The following is a 5280-nucleotide window of genomic DNA, read 5'->3' as shown; positions in this document are numbered from 1 at the left end:
GGCAATATGAAATTCGTGTAATGCACTGAAGCAAAATTGTTTAGACTCTGTGTTCAATGTGCTGGTAGGCACAAAGGATTCAAAAAAGGACTTGACAGTATAGACTTGGATAGTCTCATTTGGACTGACAATACTATGCTTGGGTAGATTGAGCAGTGAGATAAACATGAGAATCTGCAAGATACATTAAAGTCATGTGTATCTAGAACAGTCGCTTAACATGTTCTCGATGTACGGATATATTTCCTTATTTCAGGTACTGATAGGGCGACTGGGGGGTTCTGATAAAGTAGGTTTGTAATTGTTTTCTTGCTTTCTATCTGTCAGTCATATGTTGCTTCCTCTGCGTGATCGGAATATCCGACCTGGAATGCAACATATGCAACTCTATTTCTATGCATCTTCTTATCTATGAAATTCTTTCTATCTGTTAGTCATATGATGTATCCTCTGTGTGATTGGAAGAGATCCGACATGGAACGCAACATATGCACCATTTTACTTCTCAATCCTTCTATTCTTGTTGGCCATATGTTACTTCCTCTGCGTGATTGGAAAAGATCCGACCTGGGTAGACAACATATGCATTCTGAATCTGACCTCTCCCTTAATGATTGTCTACTCGTCTAAAGTAAGGAACTCTTTGGAAGTTCTTGATTACCGAGGGTATGTTGAGAAGTGGGGAACACGTTCTAGTACATCTAAAATTGAACCATCTAATAGGTTGTCTGTAGATCTTGCTGCTGAAATTAAGTGGACAACAATATTCTTGGTCGTCGACGGCTAAATGGTCCATTTAGGAATATAGGTGCAATGACTGGTCACTTATAATCTGTCAAAATTGTCCATATCCTTTGTGTTTAAGTGGACCATAATACCGGTGATTGACCAAATCTAAACATGCAGGTGTGTGTGTTGTTAAACGATATTGAATTGCTTGACAATTTTGATCCCAAAAGTTTTAAATTTAGTCATTAATTTTTGTTTTTAGTAAATTTGTTCATAAGTTTTCTCTATGCACAAATTTAGGGGGAGAAAAATCAAACAAAAATCATTAAGTTAAAACAAAAATTGTTCTTAATTTTACTTTTTCGTCAAAGTGTGTTTAAGTTTATTTAGATTTTATTTTTTATTTTTAATCTTCGAATCAAATGGTTTATATTTTTTTGTCATTTTAATATTAAGCCCAATGGACCGTGTCCATGGACCGAGAACCTAAACCTTCTAGATATAAAAGCTTCATTTTTTTCCTCCTTCACTTCATTCTTCAGTTTCTCACCGAACACATCAAAACCCTTTTCTTTCAAAACCCCTTTTTCTCTCAAAACCTCTCAAAAATCCTAAACTATTCATCGTCCTGGTATCATCGAGTTTTATTTCGATTGACTGCTGTTCTGAATAGGTATACAGATTTCGAGCCTAATGTTCATATATTATGGTTCTTGTGTGGAGTTTTACAGGGATCTCGAAGGTATCGGCATGATCGACGACGAATTTCCGACGAAGACTGAAAAAGGGTCAAACCGATTTTAATGTGGTCACGAATTTAAAAAGGGTTTTGTCGGGTGATCTGCCGGGTATTCGGCTTGACCCGGGTCAAACCTATTTTATACTGGTGAAACCGATTTCAGCTTGGTCAAATTGAATTTAAATTAAAGTTCCACCGAAAACTCTTGGCTTGACCGATTTTAACACTGTTTGACCAAAATAAACTTTCCAAAAATATTAATTGACTAAATTTTTTAAATATTGAATTAATAAATATTTTAGTTGTTCTTATTTAATTTGCTTAGTGCAGTTAAATGGCGGACCAGTTAAAATTCGTAGAATCCCACAATATCATAGGATATCTCTCGGATCCACCTGTCGCACACAAAGAATTCAAATCTTTGATTGTGGGTTTAAATAACTGCAGGATCTCTCATGCCTTGCGTTCTAATCCAGTTATCTACAAAGATCTGATTACTGAGATTTGGAAGAATGCGTCAATTAACAAGGTGGGAGAAGATGAAGCTGGTGCTATTAAGTCAATGGTAAAGGGAACTCAAATAATTCTTTCCGAGCAACTTATCTATGAAGTGCTTGAGTTTGGTGATGCTCCTGCGTTTCCAATTGAGTTTTCTGCTGTCACAACTAGCATTTTAGCTAGGAAATTCTATTCCTATGTAACCGTTCATCTATTGTAAAACACGTACTCTAAGTAAATCTCACTCAATGCTCATTTAGATTCATCAATTATGTTCAACAAAGAGTCTAAAAACCCTAAGTATCCCAGTTTGAGTCCATATTGGACTAGAAATTTCTTATTGTGCCTAATGGACCAATAAGCACCCAATTCAACTTTATTGGACTTAGAAGCCCTAATTGGATCCTAATTGAACCCAATTCATAAATCTAAAACATTTTGGACCATTTGGGTCTAGAATGATTTATTCTAACCCTAATGGGCCTTATTGGGCCATAACTAATCCAATTAACCTTAGTGAGCCATAAGCCCATTCTTTTATTCTATTTGGGTCGTGAATGCTTCCAAGGGCCCAATGGGCCGAAAATTTTTATGTTTAGGATCCAAAGATCCAAGCTAAAGTTAATGGGCCGAAACTAGTCTACCATTTCTTCTTGGCCTAAAATCTCGGTCCATGTATAAATCAAAAAAAAAAAAAAAGACAAGTGAAATGGGGGGGGGGGGGTTGACTTTGGAGGTGTCACCTCCATTTTATTCATCATGTATCCATGCAAGGACCACCATAAATCCATGCTAGTCACCTCACCACTCTCTCTCTCCCCTCTCTTCTTCTACTCTCGGCCGAGAGCCACAACACACAAACACACTACATCAAATTGTCTCTATTACTCTCAAGAATCATTCACCTTCTTCCTCCAAGATCTCAAAAATTTGCTAGGATTCTAAGGATCTTCATCAAGTCATTCAAATCTTTGGTAAGTTATTGTCAAACACAAGTATCTTCTTACATCTTAATATGAAAAACTCCTTCTTACATGGTTTTATTCCATGATCACACCTTAGAAGCTTCATAAACTCGAGATCCTCAACAAAGGTGTGCTAAGACCAAAAATCCTTTCCACTTCTTCTTCAAAAACCAAAACATCAAGCAAAGGTGAGTTCATACCCCCTTGTTTTCGGTTTTCATATGATTTTTGGGGGAGAATGCAAGTAAAATGTGTAGATCTATGTGTCATATGCATGTTTTGTGTGAATCCTTAGTGTATTTGGTAATAAGGTGTTAGATCTTAGCAAATCGTGAAATTTTAAGTATTATTTAGAAAAGATCTATGAACTATGACATTATATACATCACATTATCAAGCCAAAAGTGATTACATGTTTAAGATACAAAACATTTCAACAAAAACCTTGTTAGAGGTCAAAATTGTCAAGAAAACAAAAGATAAGGGCAAAAAGTGACATTCATGTTTTTATAAGGGCCAAACAGATCCTACATGTATAAAAAGGTGCTTTTATGTTAAAGATACTTTAAAAAAGGCCAAAAATGCAAATTTAAGCTTAATGGGCCAAAACTTTTGGGCCTCACGGTTTTAGGCACAGTTTCCGAAAAAAATGAAGTTTTGGGGTTAAAAATGTTATTTGGCCAAAGTTTGAGTCATAAATGTAAATAAACCAAATTTAGGGGTGAAAATAGCATTTATTTTCAAAGTGGACCAAAAATGTAAAATTTTCCAAAATTGGGCCGAAAGTGTAAATTTTTACAAACAAGGGGATGAAAATGCACTTTTCGGCAAAACAGGGTTCTAAATGTGAAAATATAACTTTTTGGGCTTAAACCGTAAATTTTAGACAATTAGGACAAAATTGCAAAATTTTTATAAATTATGGACTAAAGTGTCATTTTTACAAAACTTTGGGCTTTAATTAAAAATTGGAGGGTTATTGGCCAAAAACGTCGTTTTTACGAAAAGAGGATTTTTATCATCAATCTATTAAACCCCGAGCTAAAACAAACAACGAAATAATACAAACGAACGGAATACGTCGATAACTATTATTTGGGCCTAATATACACGTTACTTGGCCATTGGACCCAAAGGGCCCAATTAAGTGTATATTGAGCCCAATGTTTTCCATGATGTGTTTATTGGGTCTTGCGACCCACTTACATGTTAATTTGGGCCTAAGTATGGATTACATGTTATTGGGCTTTTGTGGTCCATTTACATGCCTATTGGGCCTAAATTACCTTTTTACATGTTATTGGGCCTTTGTGGTGTAATTACATGCTAATAGGGCTTGGAATGGAAATTTCACATGTTAGTAGGCCGTAACTATACCTTTGTGTAATCATTAAACTTCGTATACTTATATATGTACCTTTCGAATACAAAAACATACCACATATACGTAAACATTAAACATGGAACAAAAAGGGGGTTGAGAATCTAGTGAGACATGTCGGTTGGCACCTCCGAGTGTACAATCGTAGCCTGTAGTTATAATCAGAGTTTCCTGGTAGGAAAACGGGAGTTTGTGTATAGATCTATACAGGGTGACCCCCACGCCTTAGCTGTTCGCCACAGCTAGACTATGACAGTCTAGGGCGACAAAATCCTTAGCAAGACCGGCATTTGGAAAAATACCAAGACGGGCAACCTAGTCATTATCATGCATGGTTATAACGACTCATATAGGGATTCAATACCAAAAGTTTAACCTTTTGAAGATATACTCTTTAATTGTGTCAATGCAAAATGACTTATTTAACGATACAAGAATCTAGACGATGTTATAAAACAGAAAATATCAGATTTTCTGGGGAAATTATTCATATACAATTATCATTTATTCAAAATACAATGAATCTAAACTACACTCATATAAGTTATAACTATGAAATTCACACATGCATTTATACTTGATTTTCACATCATTTTCAGACATTTTACAAAAAATATCGGATTTTCTGGGTTTTTATGAAAGATACAAAGACTTTTACTCAAATATACTTATGAACTCACCAACATTATATATGTTGACCGTTTTCAAAATAACTTTTATTCTCAGGTAATCGTTAAGCTGGAAGATATGCAAGTGTGTATGGTTTTGTTTTATGTAACATCACTTATCTACTTTTAACAATTTGAACTTATGTATTTTAACAATGTACTTGATGTGAACAATGTTGGTTGTAATATGTAATGTTGGTGATGAAGGTGTTATGTTTCATGTATATTCATTGTGATGATTATTCAATTGTTAGTCACACGAGCCCCCGGACGTTTCCGCCGTCTGGTTCGGGGGTGTGA

At 35.3% G+C, this 5280-nt stretch overlaps 1 long non-coding RNA gene across 1 annotated transcript; it reads left to right on the top strand.

Annotated features, from left to right (window-relative positions):
- Positions 1-1276: 1276 nt before the first annotated feature.
- Positions 1277-2231, top strand: LOC145116760 (uncharacterized). Its single transcript, XR_013712288.1, has 2 exons — positions 1277-1402; positions 1799-2231. It is a non-coding gene; the product is annotated as an uncharacterized LOC145116760 (long non-coding RNA).
- The last annotated feature ends 3049 nt before the right edge of the window (positions 2232-5280 follow it).

The sequence above is a fragment of the Lactuca virosa genome, chromosome 5 (genome assembly GCF_052849685.1).
Source record: "Lactuca virosa cultivar CGN04683 chromosome 5, Lactuca_virosa_CGN04683_v6, whole genome shotgun sequence".
Taxonomy (NCBI): domain Eukaryota; kingdom Viridiplantae; phylum Streptophyta; class Magnoliopsida; order Asterales; family Asteraceae; genus Lactuca; species Lactuca virosa.
This window is presented reverse-complemented; position numbering and strand designations above follow the sequence as displayed.